The 25,298-nt window shown below is 35.8% G+C and overlaps 1 protein-coding gene across 2 annotated transcripts in view; it reads left to right on the top strand.

Annotated features, from left to right (window-relative positions):
- Positions 1-25,298, top strand: part of Grid2 (glutamate receptor, ionotropic, delta 2) — a 1,023,751-nt gene that overhangs the window by 653,050 nt on the left and 345,403 nt on the right. The gene's annotated exons all lie outside the window — the stretch shown is intronic.

The following is a 25,298-nucleotide window of genomic DNA, read 5'->3' on the forward strand; positions in this document are numbered from 1 at the left end:
CCTTCTCCTTCTCCTTCTCCTTCTCCTTCTCCTTCTTCTTCTTCTTCTTCTTCTTCTTCTTCTTCTTCTTCTTCTTCTTCTTCTTCTTCTTTGTTGTCAGTTGTGGAGCTTGAACTCAGGGCCTGAGCCCTGTCTCTGAGCTCTTTCCTCAAGGCTAGCACTGTACCACTTTGAACCACAGCCCCACTTCTGGGGGTAATTGGAGATAAGAGTTTCACAGACTTTCCTGCCCCAAATGGCTTTGAATTACCAACCACAGATCTCAGCCTCTTGAGTATCTAATATTGCAAGAGTGTGGTACTACCACCTGGCAATACTTCTTATAGATCTGTTGGATTGTTGTCTGTGAAAAATAACCACAGTGCAGATTAAAGTTTCTATTGTAATTTGAAAGAGAAAATGGGGGAGGCAGAAAATGGCAGAGAGAGATATTTTTAAACATATACTGAAATTATTAAGCAATAAATTCTATTTATGTCTTGGAATAAGTTAAAAGAAAAAGTAGCCTGATGCTTGCCTAGAGAAATGGTATTATCTTTCATTTATTATAATAATAATTTTTATGAAGTAGTGAATTTAATACTTATAAAATGCCTACCTATTTGATTTTAATTTGTGACATTCACAAAACTAAAATAAAAGCTTGGCTAAAATTCAGATAATAGTACAGAAAGTCTACTATAAAATGTTACATTATAATATTTCAACTTCTATGTGTGTTATGAAATAGGTAGAAAATACTTGCCTGGAAATGAATTCTAGTATACTTCACAGATAGATAAGAAGAATAGCTAGGTGCCAATAAAGAGTGTTTATGAAATTACTGGGACAATGACCCTGCCAAGAAGAAATCTAAAGGCCTGTGGGTATATTACTGTTCTATGGATTGGATCTGACATTTTTATATTTGGGGGCTTTGGAGAAAAAGCTATGATAACTGAATTTGCATATAGAGCTGATAGCCACAGATGAATAACTTGTGAAGTTGGCTGTATTGAGAGCTATTGCTCCTTCAAGAGTTGTTTCTGTCCTGTGCTAGCATGTAAGATACTGAAAAACCTAGACAAAGTGAAGTTAGGAGTTGTTCTTAACAGCAATAAAAAAAATTCTCAGTAAGTTATGCTGAGTTGAAGCTGTTTTAATGCAATTTAGTTTTTGGTTTATGGTGAAGAACAGAAAACATAGAGAAATTTGCATAAAGCACAAGATGGATTAGTGAATTCTTTTAAAGGAAGCAGCCACTAGACTGGTAAAGAAATTTTGCTGCATTGTAATCATTTTGATACAGTTTAAATGCATTTTAGCACCTATGGCTGCTCCCTTATCCAATGTAGTTGAGTTTTGTCAGTGTTTGCACTTATGAATGGACTTGATATCGCACACCTTTTCTCTTCCTTCTCCGGCTCAACATTGTATTGTTCATTGTTGCTTGTAGTTGTTTCCATGATGTGAACATGTTGTTGTAATATTGATATTTAAGAAGAGGTTCCCCAAAATTCTCATTTCTGGTGGATTTTGATGCTCAAGTTATGCTGACTCAACCTAAACGAGTTAGAAATATAAAAGCATCCAGAACCATCCATAGTATGTCACCAGATGTAACTTGCAATTAATTCTCGTTAATGAGGTAACTCTCAGTGGGAGTGACAATGCTGTATATTGAAACAGCAACAGTAGAAAAATAGAAACGAAGGTGAAAAAGTTAATGTGCTTGGGCAGTAATTAAATATTTTGGGAAGACAAAATGAGAGATTTTTTTTTGGGGGGGTCCGGTCGTAGGGCTGAACTCTGGGCCTGGGCCTGGGCTCTTCAGCTCAAGGCTAGCGCTCTACCACTTGAGCCACAGCGCCACTTCCAGCTTTTTTTTCTTTTTTGCTTATGTGGTGCTGAGGAATCGAACCCAGGGCCTCATGCATGCAAGACAAGCGCTCTACCACTGAGCCACCTTCCCAGCCCAGGAGAGAATTTTTAACATGCAAAGGTTTGAACATATTTGAATGATTAAAGACCCAAATGAGAGAGGAGAAAGAGAGAAAATGAAAACAGAGAACATTTATACCATTGTAGGGATCTAGTAGAAAAACAGAAAAGGAAAATTGGATTACAATTAGATGGAGTTGTGAGCCATAAGTTTAGTGGACATAGATTTCCCAGAGTGATGAAAGAGAAATGATATACATGGAAGCCATTCTTCATGCTTTATGGATATATTGGTGTTAGGAAGTTAAGGAAAAGACAACAAAACATGTTTTATTTTCCTGGAGAAGTGAGAGCAGGGAGACTAAGAAGAAAAGATCAAAAGACATTGGAGAGAATGAGACTACAGGCTTAAACACAGTGAAATGGTTTTCAAACGTAGCCATGACCAACAAGTGTGAGCTAACCAAGAAACCAGGAAAAATTGCCAGGCAGAACTGTAATCTCAGATGAAGTTAAAGATAAAGAAATCACTATCATACTCGTCTTTTTTTTTCTATGTTTGACCAGAAGCATTCTGTTGACTGGATTTGAATTCAAGTAGGCTCCAAGTTGCATCAGTTGTTTTCATTTTGTTTTGTGTTTTCTGTTTTGTTTTTCATAGCAGTATAGTGAGTGAGGCTTAAAGATAATATTAGTGAGGTGTGGTTAGAGTTATCAAAGTAGGAATCTGAGTTGGACATGGAGACCATGGAAAATAGGAATTTCACCACAGAAACAATGTAGTTCTAGAAGATGGACACCCCCTAGTCCCCAGGTTTTCTGAAAACCCTGTACCTCACTATGGGTTACATGAAGGGGTTTGAGAGCCAGGATCTGGTGTTGAGAGAGGGCGGGGCAGAAAGAGTGAAAGAGACAGAGACAGAGTCAGAGAGACAGAGAGATCGAACTCCATGAATCTAGGGTACACAGACTTCAGGCATTCAGCAAACAATGCATGAGAAGGTAGCAAGAAAGGGTTGCATGAGCCTCATTTAGCCTTCTGACTCCAATAATGCTAAGGTCTAAGATCAATAATGTTGCTTTGCCACTTAATATAAAGCTCTGAATTCAAAGCCTGCAATCTATTATATCTGCCACGAAGATGACAGCAATTCATACACATCAAAGTACACCTACTTTAGTAACATTTTGTTATCATTAAATAGCTGTACAAAGGAATAACCATTTAACAAAGCAGTTCATGAATGCAATGTACCCTCAACTTTCTCACCCCCCTTGACCTAGCTCCTCCCTTACTTTTTAAAATTGGTATATACAATGAATTCTTGGCTGCATTGTCCCCAGTACCCCCTTAAATGATGTACTGCTCTCCCCTTGGCCCATCCCCTTCTGTCATGTCCCATTTCCTTGTGATATTTTTTGTTGAACTTTGACCTAGTCTTTCTAAAGGATTGCATTATTTGAGCTCTCTGTAAGAGTCTATTATACTTCAGTTAGTTCATTTATAACCACTTGCATATCACCCAAAGCGTTAACTTACAGATTTATAGGCACATTCTATCTACCATAGATTAGGAAAACATGTAACCTTTGTTTCTCTGGTTTGGCTTGCTTCACTTAGCATAATTTTTAAGGATATATTTAACAAGCTAAATAGAAAGCTTACAGAATAGGGGAAGATTGTTTTTTTTAGCAGCAATACATCAGACAAGGACCTACTATCCAGAATATACATAGATCTCAAAAAATTAAATCCTCAAAAATTAAACCCTCAAAGAAACAACAACCCAATTAATCACTGGGCTAATGACTTAACCTGAGACTTCTCAGAAGAAGTAAAAATATAAGAAATGCTCAATATCTCTGTCCATGAAGGAAATGCAAATCAAAACAACACTGAGCTTCTTCCTCAGTCCAGTTAGAATGGCCACTATCAAGAAAATAAACAAGTGCTGGTGAGGATGTGGCCAAAAGAGAACTCTGATGGTGGAAATATAAACTTGTTCAACTACTATGAAAAGCAGTATGAAGGTTCTTCAAAAACCTAAATATAGAACTACCCTATGACACAGCAATCCTACTCTTGAGCATTTATCCACTACAAGACATACAAAGTAACAGTAAAGCCACTAGCACAACCATGTTCATTGCAGCACTATTCACCATTGCCAAGATACAGAATCAACCCAAATCCCCTTCAATGGACTAATGGATCAAGGAAATGAGGTATAGGTAGACAAAGGAATTTTACTCATCTATTTTATTTTTTAATATTATTCATATCTCCAAGAATTATTATTTTTATGTTCGAACTTCCAAGATGCACTGAAATGCTCCCAAGAGCTGGCATTAGATAGATGTTTTGTGAAAAGGATCAAAATTACTTTTATGTTGTTAGTGCTAAAAAATTGATATATTTGCTTAAAAGATTTTTAAATACAATTGTGCTAGTACTAGGGTCAAACTTGGAGACTAAATGCTATCTTTTAGTTTTTTTCACTCAAGGTTAGTGTTCTGACACTTGAGTCTCAGCTCCATTTCCAACTTTTTGGTGCTTAATTAGAGATAAGAGTCTCACCTACTTTTCTGCCTGGGCTGGCCCCTGAATATCTAGGTTTATAAGGGTTCTTTGTAATCTTAATTGCCTACTGAATTCCTAAAACTCCGTATGTATTCTGAAAGGATTTCTAAGAGCATTAGAAGTAGTTTGTGGTTTGTCCACTTCATACATAAATAGGGCAAGTACTGCATGTAGGCATTCATACAAGTAATAACAACTTCAAAGATAGTTAGCAAGGGAAAGCCGTAGCCTGTAAATAATTGCAATGTGAATGAACTGGATGCATGTCCAAAATGAAGGCTTCAGTCCCTGTTTCTCAGAGAGAGCGTGTGGTTTTTCCATTGAGGAACTGTCAAGCTGTCACTGTTTATTTGGATGCCAGTGGCTAAGTGTACACAATGCCTGCAGCCTTATCACCTCAAGCACAGACACTGTCAGAGCTCATGAACTAAGTCGAGTTTTGTAGGCTCAGAATTTGACCAAGAATTCACAGCTCTAAATTACTGGACTGGTCTATGCTCTCCTGGCATTATGTGAATGAAGGTTTCTTTCTTTCTCTTATTCTTTCTTTCTTTCAATTTAGTGAGAATGTGAGAAGCATTACTCAATTCTCACTGATGATAATCAAAATGAGAAGCTTTCCTGCTTTGATATATTTTTTTAGATGTTCTTTTACTTTGATGGAAGATGTTTCATTCAGAGAATAATGGCATTAGCACATTGTGTATCCTTGAGATAATTTTGGGTGAAACTCGATGCCAAATTCTGAGATCATCAAGGTTCTCTATATTATTTAAAACTAAATATAATGAGGAGGATATAAGAAGCAAAGACTTCATTATATAACTTAACATGGAAAGATGTAATGATTTTCCTTAGAAGGGGAATTCTGGACAGCATTTTGTTTATCTGAATTTTCCTTACGTTGTTCAGTTTTCCAGTGCTACTTACATTTAATTGTGAAGACTGAATTTCAGTATTAAAATTTAATACCCTGTACTTAATGTCTTTGAACTTTATCACAAACAGGAAAACAAGGCTAGGAAATATAGATTAAAGCTGGTCTCTCCACCAATCTTAATTGCATAGTAATGTTAGTGTCTTCATAAACATGTTTTCTCATAAGATGATGGAATAAAATGGAAAAGCAGAGATATTTTAGCTCCTAACTACAATGACTTCACAGATAGATTTAGAATCTCTACTCATGTTTTCCAACATTAAATTCACTAATATAAATTCTATAACTTTGCCTTCTTGGGCAAACCTAATACGCTGTTTTTGCAGAAGATATTTTATAGATTATTGTTGGTCCATTTTACTGCCTTGCATTTTAAAAGAGGAAAGAATAGACTTGCCTTCAAATGGACAAGAATGAAATATTTTACTGATATTATTCAACACTGAATTACTATGACTCTAGATCTAAAATAGCCTGTACCTTTTATGCAACTTTGTCTCATGTTTCCTTATAGCACTTTATTATAAACTGATATTACATATATGCATTTGATTACACATGCACTTTTCTTGCATACATATGAAAATATAAGCAGTTTCCTGGATTATAGTCTGTCTTTCTCTTTTCAATATGTCTCCATGCAATAATGAATTTTTTGTTTACCTTTTGTATCCTCTATGTATGGCATACAGTAGTAGATGCTAAAGAAGTCAATGAATAAATACATGTATATACTGGCATAAGAATCCAGGAGATTCTTCTCCCCTCTAAAAATTTAGCAGCCATGTTTTCTCCTTTAGGCAAATGAACAGTAGCAAGAAAATGCATATAAATTAATTGCTGGCATGCAACACTGGAATGTGACCACATGTCTATACTCTTTCCATGTTGGTAGCCTCTGTACCTAGCAAAGTTTCTTAGGCCACCAAATAGATAATTGATGGTTATTATGTAAGACATGTGTGTTTGTGTGAAGGAATTTGTAGGTAGTAGGGAAATGGTGGTTATCTAACCACTATTTGCAAAATGGGGAGGCTCACATATCCGTTATCAGGACTATTGTATTTCAAGATTACTCTCTAGCTAGGCTAGCCTTCTGGTGTAGAGAGAGATGTAGTGCTAGTTATCAGACAGAACTGAGCTGACAGTCTGACTCTCCCTCTTACTGTGTGGATCTAGGAATCAAAGCTGGAGGAAAGTAGGTTAAACCTGGTTCCACAACCAATCTGCATTATATAGTCATGCTTAGTGTCATCATAAAGCTGAGTCTCCATTTCATAATCTATAATAACATCTCTCAGGATTGTTATAAAAATTAAGGAAAGTTATGTTTGAAGGTTAAGGGATAATTAAAATAATGTCAGTTTAAAATTGGGAGTAATTTCTGTGATTGAAAGAAACACAAAGTGTTTAGCTGGGTGTAGTGGCATATGTCTGTAATTACAGCACTCAGGAGGCGGAGGCAGGAAGATTGTGAGTGCTAGTCAGGCAGCTTCAACTACACGGCAAGATTCTGTGTCTTGTCTCCTCTCTATCTAACCTGCCACCCCCACACACCTGCATGCGAGCTCACATACACACACACACACACACACACACACACATTTTCTGTCCAGCTCAAATTCAGAAATGGAATATAGTGGTACTTCCCCTCCAGTGAATAAACTTCACAATTTCTCCTATAAGCAACAATTAACTCTTGAGCCCATATCTGGAACATAATTACTGAAGGAAGCTAGCTTAGAAGCATTCAGAATTGAGAAGCCCTGATTCAAATAGGTTCTTTTTTGACAAGGTCTCATTGTTGTAATGGAATTTCTAAGTGGTGGGTATGAAGTTTTATTTCCAAAAGGTTGTATGAATGCTCAGATGTTGGCAGTCCAGGGTCAAAAATTGAGTCATTTATCCATTTATATTGGAAACTTACAACAGAATAATTTAGTACACAGTGACATTTATGGCATGGTGAGTTCAGTTGGACCACAATCTCAGGACTTTTCATGGTACTTCATATCCTATGCTTTTCCCCTCTGAACTACTCTGCAGTCTGTTTGGATATTGAATATATATATATGTTTTGAATGTATCGATGTGTCTTCAGATGATATGAACTGATAAAAATATGAAAGCAAGAGCTTTGAAAAAAATCTCAAAAACTTACAGATTTATTGGTCCTAACTTTCAAAAATATTTAATATTTGACAAATTTTCTTATAGAGTTTCAAATTGTTCAGTGTTATGTATGATTCATGAATTATATTTGTTATTACCCAGGTTTGTCTCAGGTACTCATACTTGCAAGCAAGTATGCTACCTCCTGAGCCACCATGAGCTTTTTCTTGATTGCTTTAGTTCTTTTTTGGATAGTGTCTTGTGTGTTTGTCAGGGCCAGTGTTGGTCTGTGATCCTCCAAGTTACGCTTCTCAGGTTATTTGGGATTAAAGATTCTTGCCACCATAACAAAGCTGGTTGCTCAAGATGGATGTCTCTAACTTTCAGTCTGAGCTGACCTCAAACTGATTTTCTCCTGATTTCTAACTTCTAAGTAACTGAAATTATAGGCACATGTCACCACATCTGGCTCTGTGTAATAATTTGTAAAGGTTTTCATGTTAGTGGGAGTTCTGTTAAAGTATAAATGCCTATGTTGTTCCTAATCTGAAATGAGTGGTCAGACTCAAACCCAAATGCTTGCTAGCCAATAAGTACATAAATGGTTGAAGTAATAAAGATTTTAAAAAAATTAATCTAAAACACAACTCAGAAAAGTTCTAGTGAGCAAACAAATAAAAATCTTAGCCAGGTGCCAGTGGCTCATGACTATAACTCTAACTACTTAGGAGACTAAGATCTGAGAATCACGGTTCAATACCAGTGGGAGCTGTAAAGTCCATGAAACACTTATCTCCAATTAATTTCCAAAAAGTTGGAAGTGGAGTTGTGGCTCAAGTGGTAGATTGCTAGCCATCCTTGGCACAATGCAAAGGCACTGAGGTCAAGCCGCAGGACTGGCACACAAACACATACATAAAGTTCAATATTTTTGGCACTTTCTAGAAAGCTGTAAAGGGAAAATTTTGAAGATGATAATTTTATTCCAAAGTAAAGTCTTATTTTTTAATTTAATTTAATTTTATTTGTGAACATACTGTAAGAGGGGTTACAATTACATGGGCAGGATAATGCGTACATTTCTTCCAAGCATTGCAGCCTCCTCCTTTGTTTACCCTTCACATCCCTTCCCAGCCTCCCCCCTCCCCCCCAGTAAAGTCTTATTTTTAAGATGTCATTAGTCAGATCCATCCATAGAAATAATATTGCCTTAGTTAACTTCTTTGCCCACTTCTCCACTTACCTCTAGTCTTACTGAGTCTCAAGACTGTTATTTTTACTTTATTAGCATATCCATTATATTTTTACATGTTGCTCATATAAGTTCTCTATGGCTCTAGTAAAATCTGTATCAATATCAAATAACAAGCCACGTTTGTGTAGTGTGGAAAACACTTAGGAATAATGATGCTCTGTATAATTAGAGATCCTGCTGTTAGTCATAGTAATTTAAATACAATACAAGCTTTTGTATGTATTGGTATTGAATTTGATTTGTAAATATTCGTTAAATATGCCTTATCTGGGTTATTGAACTCCATGATAACAGTAAAATAGTATTTTTAAGTTGTTTTCAATAATTAAAAATGTGAAATGCATCTCTCTATTTAACATAACTCAACAACTTGGAATAACATAGGTTGTGCTTTGAAATGTTTAATTAATGAAATGAGTATCTACTGAATGTAATCACACAATATAAGTGACATGAAGCTCATAAAAAGAAAAAAAAATCTCTTATCTACTGAGAACATTTTGAAGCATTTCTTAATCAGAAGCTATGGAAGGTTTCTTAATACTGTGGAGTATCTGAATAAAAGTAGGTTTGTGGTATAAATGGAAATGTATTTGGAACGCTTTACTTGAGAATTTCTTCTTTTGATTCTTGCAAGGTTGATATGAATCTATATCCCAAACTGAGCTGAGAAGTCTTTCAGTCCCAAGCTAATCCATTTCCAAGTGTCTGATTGTACTCATGTGGAGCAATGATATCATTTGAATAAGTGCATTTTCATTAAGCAAGAGACAATGGCTTTTCAGGAGTGTGGAAAAATTGTCATATTTCTTGCTCTCATATAGAAAGTGTTGTATTGATGTATAATTTTCCTCCTCAAAAATAGATTTAAAACTGGATGATTATTCTTGAGAGAAATACAGTTTTTATCATGCAGGTCTGAATTTCTCATCCTATATGACTTTTTTGTTTAAAAAAATCATGAATATTTTTCCTTCATCTTCTTTCCCTACCTAATGACTATAGAAGTCTCAATTCCTTAAAAGAAAGAATAAAAGGGCCAGAGGTGTGGCTTGGGTAGCAGAGTATTATTCCAGTAAGCCAGCCAAACAAGCGTGAGACTCTCTGTTCAAACTCTAGTACCACTAAAACAGCCACAAACATGCTAAAAGAAAGAAAGAAAGAAGAAATAATTTCAAAACTTCCCAACTCCCAGGTATCATTTATTTTCTCTTTGTTTTACTCTTTTAAGATAAATTAATTATACAATAGTCTCTTCTGTGTTTTTTTTAATTTCTTAACATTTTACTCACCTGTCACCTAGCCACTCAGTAGGCTGAGAACTGAGAATCACCGTTTGAAAACAGCCCAAGCAGAGAAATCCATAAGATTCATAACCACCAAAATGCCAGAAGTGAAGCGCTGTGGCTCAAGTGGTATAGTACCAGCCTTGAGTAAAAAAGCTAAGGGTCAGAGTAGCATGCAGGTCTTGAGTTCAAGCCTGAGTTCCAGCAGAGACAAACCAAAAAAAGATACATGGATATTTTATTCACTCTTAGATTTATATAAATTTTTCTAAGTGTGGTTGTGTGGGATGTGTGTGTGTGTGTGTGTGTGTCCCAAATCTTTCTAACAAGCCACAAATGAGCAATCAGTTGGTGAAACACTTCACTGGAGCACCCAGCCTGTTTGATGGGTTCAGTGGATTGTCTAGATATCTTTACTTTGTTACACAATCTATGCTAGATTCCTAGTTAGACATCATTTTCATCTGTCACAGATTCTTCACTTTACCTGCTGTGATACAGTGAGGGTTTTTGTAGCTGCTGTTGTTGTTTTCTTTTATTGTGGGTATAGACCCATTCTAAATGTAGCATTATAGAGTTGGGTAGTATTTTATTGTTTATTCATAGAAAATACAATCTATATATAGTCTCACAAATTACACTCACCATCCGTTTTCTTATGGGTTTCTCTTGGAAATACTGATTATTATCTGGGTAAACATGGTTCATAACTGTAATCCTAAATATTTAGGAGTATGAATTCTGAGATTTGTGGTTTAAACCAGCCCAGCCAGGAAACCTGTGTGACTCATCTCCAAGGTAGCACCAAAAATGCTGGAAGTAGAGTTATGGCTCAAGTGGTAGAGTGCTAGACTTGAGCAGAAAACACTGAGGAAGGTTCTTAGGCCCTGAGTTCAAGCTCCAGAACCACTACATACACACATACACACCAAAATAGAAATCTGTAGTTATCCTACCCTTGATACCTTGCATAAGATGTTTATATCAGATTTAATTTTTAGCCTTATTTTTTCTTTCATGACCCTACATTTTGTGATAGTACAAGGAATATTTGCACTCATGCATTTTCTTTTTACATTTTGTACTCCTAGTATTTTAATTGATTTCTGTGAGATCATACCACACCAAGGAGATCTGCCTTTGTCGAAGTTCTTTATCATATTTCTCTAAAAATTGGCTTTATTCTTATTTTGTTCTGACTTACAGAAAGTAGTGACTTCAACATAGTCAAATGGCTTTCCCTTATAAGACTTTTATACAGACAAGATCTTACTCAACAAAATCATTCTCATATAATTTCCTCCCTCTACTCCTTTGTGACTTGAATACTCACAAGTATTTTTCAATTAAGGTGAGGGCTTTTTTTGGTGGAAGAAGTATTGCATAAAGAACTAAATGGATATGATAACAAAAATAGTTAAATAATTGTTATGTATTGAAAAATCTACCCTCTTCCCATTTGTTTGTGATGTGGTAGTTAGGCATTACATTTCAAATACTCCAAAACACACTTTCAGATATATTTAGATTAATAGATGTCTTGATCTACCTTTATATATTTGTGTCTCAGTCCAGTTGTATTTGTCTCATTAAAAAATCATCTCAGAGTCTTGACTTTTAAATACTGCAAATTTGCATGTTTTTTATGCTTCTTTTGAGGCATTGCAGTGGGTCATTTGAAAGGGCAGGGTCAGAAATAACTAGCAGGATAAACAAACACCTTTGTAAAGAACCAAACATTCTTTCTTTCAGAAGCAGACTCATATGAATTTGTGATAATGACTGTACAACATTCTAGAGAAATATGCTTATCTTAATTGCTATGAAATGGGAGCATAAAAGTCAACTGAAAGTGGTTTCAAGTCATTAAAATGCATTTCTCTGATTAAAGGCAGTTCAGGAAAGAGTCTTGTTTTGTGTTGCTTGAAATTGCTATCTGATCTGTGATGGCCATTCTTGCTGAACTTGTCTTTTGCAATGCGATTAAAATACAGGTTACATTCAGGCAGCTAATAATAGGAATTTTATGCTGAACTCAAATTTAGAATAAAGAGTTTTTATTTTCCCCCACAGACTCAAAGACCTTTGGACATTGAAATATGCAAAAAAATTGATTTTATTGTTGGCCTATTTGTAATCTTATCACATCTTATTGTGTGCAATACCAACATTAATTCTTCATGAAAGGTTTCACTAAGAACTTGGTTGTTTAAGTAATTTATATGCACAGTAATGTCTGTGTCTTTTGAAGGAGGTTGACTCCTTTATTTGACTTAAACTATGTTATGAACTGAACTGGGGAAGCTCATAGCAAAATTATGACAAACCAGGTAGTAATGAGACCCCCTCTGCTTTATGCTTTAAACAGCAGCAAGATAATCCAATTCTTATTTTAACTCAATGTTTCTCTCAAACCCTTTGAGGAGGTTTTTGTTTTTGTTTTTTCACTCTTATACTAAAGTCTCTGGGGCATAGTAAATTAGAGTAATCACAGGCAGCCTAAATGCTATCAGCCCCAAAATTGACGTATCTGGCTTCTGTACCCACAATTCCTCTCTCAGCTGTACCCACAATGCCTCTCTCCCAGGAGATGTACTGTGCATGCCTACACTCGTCCTCCTTATTGGGCCTTCCAACTCCATTTCCAAGGGGTTATGTTTTAGCTATTCAATGTAACTTTTAAAAGTTAGCAAAATTAAAATTGCATAAATAACTGTAGTGTCTTTAGGACTCCATGTTAGCTGTTCCCTCATGAAATTGCCTGAAATTCATTATTTGGGTTATAGATATCTTTTTGAATCAGTAACTAGAAAAATAAGGTCCACAGCTGAGACATTTGTAGAAATAAATTTTCATCCCTCTGCCCCACGTACAATCACACAAATACAATTACGGCAACAGTGACAGGTGGTGTCTTCTACTTGCCAGACTTTAGAAGGCTCTTCTCCATTTTACCCTCTTCTGCTTCTTAATCTTGCTGAGCTAATTAGCTTATTAACATTCTGAAGAACCACTTTATCCAACGAATAGGAAGTGATTAATTAGGAAACATTACAGCATTCCCATTTCATGGAAGAACTAAGTTTAAATGTAGTTTTTAAGAATGTTGGCTCTAGGAAGGATTGTTTTTACACCCCTAGACATATTCCACAATTCAGTTGTGTTGTTTTATTCATTCAGTATGGTCTAACCATTGTCTCTCAGAGACACACATATTCGTGTGAGTAGACACACACAGCATACAGGAAAGGATTGAGCTTGTGACTCAATCATCAAGACATCCATTGAACACCCATTTGTATAGCAATGGACCTGTCCATCAGAATCTATTCTTAAGAGTTTTACATGGGAAATTTATTAGAAATGAATCTCTTTCCTCTTGATTCTAGTCTTCAATGATAAAAAGCCAGAGGTACCTACGATCCTCAGTCTTTAAAATAACCAGATGTGCAAAATAAAGCCAACATTTCCAGAAGTGAATGATATGAAGAAATCCTAAATACTGTTGAATTAGGTGGTCCCTAGGGGGAAAAAACCTGCATTTTTATCATTTGCAGCTAATTGAGTCCTTACCACCACTTTGCCATCAAATAACACTTAATTTGTTTATACATTTGGTAGGAAGTTTATGGTTTAATCTATTAGGAAAGCTAGAAAGTTAGAAGTCTCCTGGAACTTTTAATACCATCCCTGATGCATATATCTTCTTTCCACTAATCAATAATTATAAGTATAATGTTAACAAAGCTTATTAAAATCTAGTTCTCCTCCTTACAACTCTGTGAACTAAATTGCCTTAATAGGTGTGTATTTTGTATATACAAGGTAGAAAGTATAATTAACCTCTCTACAAGTAAAGGATTTTGTATTCAGGGCTCAATCTGTTTGATTTCAATACCAAGCCTTTAACCTATTACCTTGCTTCGATCGCACTACACCTGATATGCACCAGTAACTGGGGATTTAGGGAGAGCAGCACAAACCATCTCTGCTTCTCAAGCCTAGTGGGGGATATAGGTAAATCAATAAGGCAGCCTTCAGCACAGTGAGCCTGGATACCTAACAGAATGCTGTAGATTAGGTGGTTTACAAAACAGAAACCCCAGAAATGTTGATGTCTGTGACTATGGGGGCTTTGGACAGGAGATGGTTGTCTTTTGTTCTGTGTCTCTGGCCTTTATGTGCTTGTGGGATGTGTGTGTGTGTGTGTGTGTGTGTGTGTGTGTGTGTGTGTGTGTGTGTGTGTACACGTGCCTGTGGCAAGAGACTGGGAAACAAAGAGCTCTCTGGGGGACTGGGAAGGTGGCTCAGTGATAGAGCGCTTTGCCTTGTATGCATGAGGCCCTGGGTTCGATTCCTCAGCACCACATAAACAAACAAACAAAAAAAGCCAGAAGTGACACTGTGGCTCAAGTGGTAGAGTGCTAAAAAAACAAAAAAACAATGCTGTCTGGTCTCTCTCTTCCTCTAAGCGATGATCTGAGTCAGGACCTCACCCTTACAATCTCCTTTAACTTTTGTCACCTGGCAAAGCCTTTCTCCAGAATCATTTCAGGTTAAAGCTCTAACACATGAATTTAGGGGGGGGGATATTCCATAATGTAACTATGGATATTCATTGGGTTAGATACCAATAAATTCATGTTATGTTGAAAAGGTATTTATTCCGTGTAACCTACTAGACATCATAGTGTAGCCACACAGTGCAGGTGTGTGTCTTGTGATGAAGTGGCTGGCTATATGTTGTGGCTTGCAGCTACCATCTGGGCATTATAAGAGCAGCGTGCAGCATGTCGCTAAGCCTGGGAAAAGAGCAGAATTTGCAACCTGAAACGTGCTCTTTCATGAATGCATTTTAACTTTACACCATTTTAAGGTTAGAAATCTTTTTAGTCAAGCTTCCAAAAGTTCAGGACTCTCGATATAGGATCTTAAGAATCTGTTAAGGTAAATTCAAGCCTTAGAGGGCTTTATAAATAATATCTCAAATAGAGCATTCTGCACTTAATTTTATAAAATGAAAATAGATTTCAATACAATGTAGAGTTCATAAGCTTTGACTAACTACTTGTATATTCTGTTTCACCTAATTCAGCAAAGTGGAACACAGAAGATATAATTATACCAAGTGATTGCAGAATAAGATGGGGCCATAGATTCATTAAATTATAACTAGATATCTAACCTGTCAACAGTTATCTTGGCTGGAAAAATATAAAGCATTGACCCAAAGTACACTCATCTTCTCAGAGAGCTGAATTAGGACAAGAAGAAAGAAATGCGTGCTGTACAGTCCTGGGACCTAATGATTGGTCTTGTGAGATTACAAAGACCAGACTGAATCATTTTCCCCTTCCTGTGCCTCTTTCAACTGATGGGAAGAAATGCACATTTCACAAAGGAACATCATAAAACTATGATAATGTTTGAATCTATTTCCTGAAGCCATATCTCTTCTAGACACGTAATTTTGAAATCCTAAAGAAAAATTAACACATCTCTTTTAATTCAGGTTCCTATCTAGTCATAATTCAAGACAACTCCAATGGATGCTAAGGAGACTCTAGCTTTTCCGTGTCTAGAATCAAAGTTTTGTCGGTCCTATTGTGGTGGATCTTAACCTTTTCTGGGCATAATGGTCAACTAGGAGGCTGGTTATAAGCATTCACAATTCCTTTTATTCATTCCAAATCAATGGGAACTTGGGATGGGAAAGGCATGTTAAAAAGCTTCTGTAGCTTGACCTAACATCAAGAGGTGATGATCCAATGTATCCACGAGTTAAGTTTCTTGGTTTAAATAAGAAGGTGTAGAATCAGTGAGCCAAGGCTTTTTTTCAATCAGTTCCTGGGAGCAGAACATTCATACAAGGAGACCTGAAGGGGCATCATAATGCATCATAGTCAAGTGGGATTCAGTCATGTCCAGCAACAACTGACAATCTAAGCCCACATTTCAGCAGCAGCTTACAAATATTGTTTTCTGGGACTAAACAAAGGTTATATATATTTAAGGTAGCTTGCTCACTGCAGATTTCTTGAAGGCAACAATTTTGATGTTTTGTTGTTGTTCTAAGTCCTTGGGCTTAAATTCAGGGCCTAGGTGCTGTCCCTGAGCCTTTTCCATTCAAGACTCACTCAACCACAATCCTCAGATCTCAGGCTGCTGAGTAGCTAAAATTAGCTAACTAAATAATCTTTTAAAATAGGAAAGGTGGCTCAGTGGTAGAGTGCTTGCCTTGCATGCAATTCCTCAGCACCACATAAGCAGAAAAAGCCAGAAATAGCTCTGTGGCTCAAGTGATAGAGCACTAGCCTTGAGCTGAAGAGCTCAGGAGCAGTGACCAAGCCCAGAGTTCAGGCCCCACAACTGACCCCCCAAAAAAATTAATTAATTAAATTAAATAGGGAAATATGTCTAATACTATTACTTGAAAATAGTAATATAGGGGCTGGGGGTTTAGCTCAACGGAAGAGTGCCTGCTAGTGAGCGCAAGGCCCTGAGTTTGGTCCTCAGCTCTGGAAAAAAGAAAGAAAGAAAGAAAATAGTAATATAGTGCAACAATGAAATATAAGTAAATATGTGTTTATACGAAAGAACCTCTTGCCATGTACTTTATCTCTGTAAACAGGTCTTGAACTAATTAGACCTACTGGTATAACAGAAATCCCATGTTCAGGCTTTTATTTTAAAATTTTTAAGTCTTTAAAATCTTGTCTTATTTTAAAGTATACATCTCTACAATTAGTAGAGATTGGTTATCGTTTATGAAAAATCTAAAATTACTCCTAGCTATTATTTGAATGTAGTAATAACTTAAAAGTACACTTACATCATAGCCATCCTTAAGTATTGCTCTTTCTATTTAGATACCCAATAAATACATTCGCTAAATATAAAATATAATGCCTTAAAGTGAAATCACTTCAAACTACCACATCTGCTTCACTCCCAATTATTGTCATCCTCCAGTGTCTGCTCATATTTGCATTATTAGTCTCCATTTCACTGTCTGGCTAGGAAGCAACTACAAAGCATTGCTTGAGGGAATGAATGAACAAGTGGAACATGCATTAAATTTTAAAGGAAAAAAAATATGTTACTCTGAACCTGAGTATTAAGAGAAGTTTCCAAAGAGACCATTACCGACAAAGGAATACATAGGAATCCCATGATCAAAGAATAGAGGAGCCTTTCACATGTGAAGGGTAAGGAGGTAAAAATGTGTTGACCACAGAAGAAAGAGATGAGGAAATCTGATTGGGTTAAATGCAGGTGTGGGTAACATGTGGCCCTTCAGGCCTTCCGATGTTTTTTAAAGATATTTTATTAAGACATAGTTCTTATATCGATTGATGTATGAAATCTAATATTTTTCTTGAGAAATTGTGGCTTTGGTACATATGACTCACAAAGCTGGAAATATTTACTGTTTTTAGCTTCATAGGAAAAGTTTTCCGGACCTTGTAGTAGAGCATCCATTAATAGAAGTAATTAGAAATCAGATTAGGATATTATGATTCTATGACATAGAGACTTTAAAGTTATGGATGAAGACGTTGTAATTCATCCTATGGTGAATTAGAGGATGTGTGTGTGTGTGTGTGTGTGTGCGTGTGTAAATTTGATAGCTTCCTTCCTGTACCTCTAAAGCAGGAACACATAGGGAAAACTACATCTGATGTGACAGGAAGAAGAGCCAAGTGCTGAATTGGGAAATGGTAATGACCAGGAAAATGGTGGCAGAAACTAGCCGAGGGAGAGAGGGAGATGATAACAGTGCAAATGATAGAAAAAGAAAAAGACATAAATCCACTAAGGAGAATTGCATAAATAGGGATAAGTGGATCGGAAGAGGGAAATCTCGACTAAGATTTAAGTATTCTACACCAGATTACTGGAAGAAAAATCCTGTTACTTGTTGAAATAGAAAAAAAAAGCCATAGAAGAGTTTGGTTTTTAATGAATGACTATAACCTGTTTTAAAAGCTATACTTTTGATGTTAAAAGATAACTCAGTAGAAATATCTCATAGGTGATCCAAAGTGAAGGTCATGGCCTAAAGGCTAAAAAAGAAGGGGTTTGGTACCAATGTAATCCACAAGGACGGAGTCTGAGGGACGGTGGTTCCTCCCCAGGAGCGTGAAGCATTGAGGCGTACGGTTAGCAAGAATTTTATGGAAAGAATAAAGCATAACAATATCCAGAAAATAGTTTTAGGATGAAAACAAAATTAATTCATCAACCTCATTTGTATACACAATGAACATACACAAAAGATTCTAAACAGTTCATTTTCCACTTGGCAAACAATTTGAAACCGACATTTAAAAAAGCTAATTTTGAAGACACAGAAAAAACTATCTCTTTACAAGACCAAAGAAGAGGAATAACTTTTTATAAGATAAAGACTATTCCCGATTATTTTTTATAACATAAAAGACTCTATAGGAGTTACTTTATATTTAAAAATTAGTACATAATTTATTAAAACAAAAAGGTTACCCCTTCACTAAAATGGTAACTTTGTAAACCTATATTCTCTCTGTACGTCTCCTCTTTCCCTTCCACCTCCTCTCTTCTTCACCTTTTCCTTCCTTCCTTCCATACCACTACTTATTCTTTCTGTTTCAATTATTGCTTTTAAATCTTTGGAAAATATTTGTTCTCATTCAAACATTTGTTCAAGTACATAAATGTCAATTACAAAAATGCATTTAATTATCTTTTAAAGTTCTTTACTTAAGTGACTAGCAAATGTTCCACGTATTTGAATAATTGTAATAAATGAGTAATTCTCAGGTTTGTAAGAATCAATGCTACATATATACATGTAATAACAATTCTTTTACAAAACTGTGTAAATTATTCAACCGTATTTTACTCCATTCAGAAGCATTACAGATCACAAAATATTGAAACTTATAGTACATAAAATAGCAATAATTAGTCTAACATCCATATAAGATATTAATATGACTAGTTTAATCTCTTAAATATTTCAGATATTCATTTGAAATATCTCTAATATTGAAAGAAGCTTATTCATTAATATAAGTAGATAACCTTAAGCAATTTGAGGGAGCGAGCCAAGTTATTAATAGACTGATGCTCAGGTTATATTGGAAAATATCAAGATTTAGAAATAATCTTTATCCTAACACTATAAATTGGAAAAACTGATGTTACAATTTCATAAATCAATAATCTTCCCACATTTTATAGCACTTGATGAGACTTCAGATTTTTTAAATGCTATCATATATGGATAGATATGATATATATATATATAAGTATCAATATACATGTATAAGTAAATTCATGTATATGTATGCACATATATGTGTACTTTTTCATTTGATATTGAAAGACCTCTAACTTGACACAACCCAAAATTCCTTTGCATGTCTTCTAAATCTATACAATTATTACACATGAAGAATCATAGCCAAGTTCATTCTAAATATCTTTCACTGGACTTATATATTGGGTAACACTAAACATGGACTCACATTAAATCCACAGATACATGGTCCTTTTTGTGTCAGAATCATAGTGTGGGTGACACAAAAGCAGTATATATAACTGGAAAAACCCATTCAAATCCTGAAGGGCACTGCACAGTGTACATTTTATCCCTTGGGTCAGTTTTGCACGTGTGTAAGAAGATGATGGACATAAGGATCAATGTGGAGGATGGATTGAAGAGTGCTAATGAGTGTCAGGCAAAACAACAAGCAAGAAATGATGAGTACTGGGGTTAAAGGCATAGACATGGGGAGAAAACTTGTATTTCAAGCAGCTGTGAGAGAATATTGTGACCTGTTTGTTACAAAGTTAAGAGATGATGAAGCACTCTGGGATTCACTCCTCACTTCTTGCCCTGTGTGTTTCCTTACCTGGCCATTTAACACTTACTCTGTTTCTTTATATTCCAAGGATTTTTCTTGCTCAGTCATAATAAACTACGGACAAACATACATGGAATGATTCCTTACGTATGAGTTTATAACCAAGTTGTATCTGACATCATCAGTTTTTGAAAGTGTTTTCTCTGCAGAGAAAAACAGAAAATATAATCTTAAAGAAATTGCCTTAAGAAAACATTTTTTTGTTTTTCCTTGAAGTCTTGAAGTGTCAACTCAAGATGTGACACTGCTAGGCAGGTACCTCTACCATGAAAGCCATGACTCTAGCCCTTTTTTTAAAAAAAATTTAATTACTTTTAAACTGGGGTTTTATGTTTTAGTCAGTATTGGCTAGGATTGCAGTCCTTTGACTGATGCTTCCCACATAGCGAAGAATACAGGTATATAATATCTTACACGCTTGTTGGTTGAGATAAATGCCCCACTAATTTTTCATCTTGTGTGGTCTTGAACTGTGATTCTCCAGATTTCTGGTCTTGAATAACTTGGATTGTAGGCTTTAGTCATCAAGCCTTGCTTTCCCAAGAAAAGTTCCTTATTGCTATTTAATGCTCCTGTACTCTCTTGACTCCAGTAAGTCTTGGTTTGTGATTCTGTATATCTTATTGCTTATTTAGGTTTATCCCCCTTTTGAAGTATGTGTTTTATATTTTACAGCTTAAAGGAGTGAGAATTTTATTATCTGATTAACTATAAATGTAAGAAACATGATTATGTACCAGTCCCTGCTTCTAGCACTCTTGAGAATCTTATAAAATTCTGATTTTCAACGATATGAATAATTATTCAAATATAATATTCTTCCAATTTAACCTCCTTGAATAAGGCTAAATCCCTTTCAGATGTAATCTGGAATAACTTGACTCATCTTTTCTTTCTTTGTTTATGATTTTCTGGTCTAAGAACAATTATCACACCAAATTCTATCATTAAATAATTATTTTACTGCTTTTATGTGCCTAACACTGTTGTAATAAACAGAAACTATAATGGGTAAAAAAATATGCACACACACACCCTTCATCTTTCATATATATAAAATACATATGTATTTTACAATAAATCCTTCATAGAAGAATAAAGCAGAGAAGGGCATAATAGATGAACGATATTGGTGTGAAAGATGACAGCTTATCTACAAAAGGCCCTATAGGGGAGGCACACATATTTGGAGAAAATTAAAAAGAGATGAGAAAATTAAATGACAGTGACCACAAGAAAATGCCTTTCAGGGCTCTGAGAAAGGAAAGGCTAATGTTCTGAGGAATTCCCTGTCCTCAAAGAAAATAAACAAGTAGGAAATACTACATCTGAAAGGAGCAGCAGGAGGCAGAGGAAGAGAGGTAAGAGGTCAGAGGCCAGGTGGACAGAGTAGACCTTTCAGCTCAAGGGAGCACTTTCAGGATTTTAGCTTTTAAGCTGAGTGAGACTGTAAAGCATTGGAGGTTTTTGACATAGGACTGACAAAATCTGACTTACAGTTCTAACAGGATGAAGGTTATAAAGCAACTGGGAGTTGAGAACTGTTGGTGGCTAAAGCATGTAACCCTATCTAATCAGAAGGCTGAGATCTGTGGATCATTGTTCAAAGCCAACCCAAGAAACTTCATGCCCAAATAACCAATTAACGACCGAAAAGCTGGAAGTAGAGCTAAAGCTCAAGTGTTAGAGCACCAATATTGAGCCAAACAAAAGCTAAGGGAGAGTGCCCAGGGCCCGAGTTCAGTACCAACAAAATTACTCAATCAGTGGAAAAGTTAGGACTTGAACCCAAGTAATCTATCTCTTATTTTTGCTAATGTATTCAGCATAATTTAGTGATGTAGTCTTAAGGAAAAACACCCATACAAAATTTTACCAAAGTTTCTTTAAAATATAAGTGCCAAAAATTAGTGAGCACACAAAATCAACATCTTGAATTCAATACACGAAGTTTGCTGTTCCAGTACACAACCAAAGTTAAATAAAAGAAAATATACATCTTTACATTATGCAATCCTTCAGTGGTTGGTGGCATGGAGAAACCAGGAGAAAGTGAGTTGTTTATTTTTCTTTCTCTCTCTTTTTTTTAAATGCCACATTATTCTTTGAAATGAGCGCTTGAGATGGATTCTACTCTTAGGATAGGCTTCCAAATTTGAGCTACTTTAAAACAGAAAATTGCTGTTCATTTTCTTGAAGAATCCGTTGGCTTTAAAAAGTCTTGGCAGCAAAATACCAGCTTTTGGAGAGGTCTGACCTCAGGTAGCACAGACAATTACAAAATGCCTGGTGGAATAGCACTCTTGAGCAATCTCTCAGGTCACTCCTGAACTCTGAATGTCACAAAGCATTTTTGAAATTCATGCCCACAATAGAAGGAAAGAAAAGATACGGTCTCAAATGTCATGAGCTTTTTTATTTTACTAATATAATCATATATGCTTCAAGCTTTGTAGCCACTGATATCAAATGTACCCCAAAAGTACTTTCTTGATCAAAGATGCTTTGTTCATACCAAGTGGAAAGTTTTCTTTGGAGACAGGTATTATTTACATATAAATCCAGCTGGGAAATTCTTGTCCTGTCTCTGCTCAAAATGAGCTACCAATATCTTGCATATTTTAAGCACCTAGAAATTCTGTGGAAAATTACAAATCCCTGAACATACAACCTGGAAATGATATTAACAGTTCTGAGAATGAAGAATGAGTGTGAATATAATATATATATATATATATATCCATATATAATATATATACGTACCAGTAGTCCTGAGGCTTGAACTCAGGACCTACGTGCTGCCTCAAAGCTCTTTTTTTTCCCCCTCTACTACTTGAGCCATAGCTTTACTTCTGGCTTTTTGTAGTTAATTGGAGATCCTCAGAACTCAGTCTCCAGAAAAGCTAAGAATACAGGTGTAAGCCACAGGTAACTGGCTGAAAATATATTTTTAAATAATATCAGAGATTTCAAAACTTTGACAACTACCACCTTGGGCATATGTAGAGGAAGTTAGTCCTCACTTCTATTTTAACTGACTGTCAGACTTGGGTGCTTAATTATGGTTCAAGAATGATACCTCATATGCAATGGGAAGAAATACTCCTGAACTAGCATTGGTTTTTTCAATGTAAGAGAAGCTCCATGGTAACTAAGCAGGACGCTTCAGGCTGTATGGAAAATGGTGAATCAAAAGGTTAGCTACTAACGAACTTCTCTTGCAAGAGCACAAATTAACAGAATGCACAAATATTTCAAAACTCAGTCTCAGGTAATAGTTCATACATGGGTTGGACCTCTCTGTAATATTTCATGTCCTGGAAGCGTATTAATGGCTGTGCTGTGTAGTTATAAGTATTAAAAATTTTATAGTTAAGTTTCACTGCTCATTACTTTTGCACTAACATTCATTTTTTCCCACATCTCGTTTGATTTTCCTTCCCTTACAAGATGACAGATCTGCTGCCATTTCCTACTTTCTTACTGACAGTTTCCTGTCTTCTTTTATTAATGTTTAGGTCTTCAATTTGCTGCTCTAATGTGGCTGTATAAGAGTAGCTTGATTCATTTGCATCAAAGGAAGGACAGGAAAACACGCTAGCATGTTTGCTTTTTCTCCCGCTTCCTAGTTCTTTAAATATAAAAATGTTTAAGGAGATAGAATCACCCACTATAGCTTTCCATCACAGTTTAAAAACACAGTTTCTTTTTTATTGTATGAGTACAATAGAAGGCCTATACTTTAAGTCCCCTCACCATGCCTTTTGTTGGAGATGGATAAAATCCTATTTAATTTTTGTATACTTGTATCAAATTCATGCATATAGCTACAAATTGCAGGATGCATTGCATAGAGAATGATATACACAGAGAATGATATACACATTTTATTAAATATACAGTATAATAAACTTCTAATACCTATTGTCTTTGGGGGCAGTAGTAGGGTTTGAACTCAGGGTTTTGTGCTTATTAGGGTAGGTCCTCTGCCTGAGTCACACCTCTCATCTTTTTGGTGTGGTTGTTTGTTAGATAAAGTTTTGTTCTTTGCCCATACTGGCCTAGACCATGATCCCCCTATTTGAGCTACCTACTGGAGCTTGAACAGTAGACCCATGTTGTCAGGTTCAACTTTTTCTGTTGAAATCAGGTCTCACAAACTATTTTTTCCAACTGGCTAAAAAGCACAGTGCTCCTGATTTCAGCTTTTCTTGTAGCTAGGATGACAAGTGTCCATCAACACACCGGTCTGTTGGTTGAGAGAGGGTCCTCACAAACCTTTAACCCAGATTGGCCTCAACCTTCAATCTTCCAGATCTCTGCCTCTCTGGTAGCAAGGACTACAGGCATGAGCTACCAACACCTGGCACCATTTTTGTCTTACTAAGAAGACTTTGCTTCTTGAAACTGAAAACAAAGCAGTTGTTTTTCTTTTTGTAATATTGTAAAGATACTGTACAGAGGGATTACAGTTTCATGAGTTAGTTACTGAGTACATTTCTTATTGAGCATTGTTACCCCCTCCTTTGTTTTCCCCCTACCATCCCTTCCCTCCCCAAGCTGTTGTTTTTCTACATTTTCAACATAGTGATGGTCCATAAATATCATCTGAGTGGGTTAGTGGCTAGGTGATTGAAGGATGGATACTTTTCATGCAATCTTTACTGACCTAATGTTAAACCAGCAAACAGGAGTAAATCACTCATCTTTGAGTTCTAATTTATTTTTTAAAGCCAAGGAAAAATGCTGGCTATATCAGAAAACACACAGTAGTATCTTTAAAAGTGCCCAGAGTTTTGAATGTCCAAACCTGTTTCCCCAGAAATGATGTTGTAACAAAAATCATCATCTAGCACATAAATTTATATTGCTGGACAACGTGATTGATATTTTTGAATCATTGCATGAATCTGTGCTCCTGAAGTTCAACTCTTTTACAGAGCATTACAGTTCTGGAAGATGGAAGAGATTCTATCTGTCCTAATATATCTCCTTTGGAATGACTTTTTATTCTCTATTTCTATGTAGGAAATGTAGTAAATCTATGTAGGAAATATGGTAAATGGATCTATTATATGTTTATGTTTTAAATCTTAACCCAAATGTGCCTGTCTAATTGGACACAGGGGAAATGATAGTAATTGGTTGACATTGTAAGTTCCAGAGAAGTTTCATACTTGAATGGCTTTGCTTCTGTGTCTAAATGTGCTTTTAAAAAGAATTCTTTGATTAAAGAATTTGCAAGAACAGAAAATTAAATATTAATTCCCAATATGCCTAAAACCAAACGTGT

Source organism: Dipodomys ordii, unplaced genomic scaffold (genome assembly GCF_000151885.1).
Source record: "Dipodomys ordii isolate 6190 unplaced genomic scaffold, Dord_2.0 Scaffold122, whole genome shotgun sequence".
Lineage (NCBI taxonomy): Eukaryota > Metazoa > Chordata > Mammalia > Rodentia > Heteromyidae > Dipodomys > Dipodomys ordii.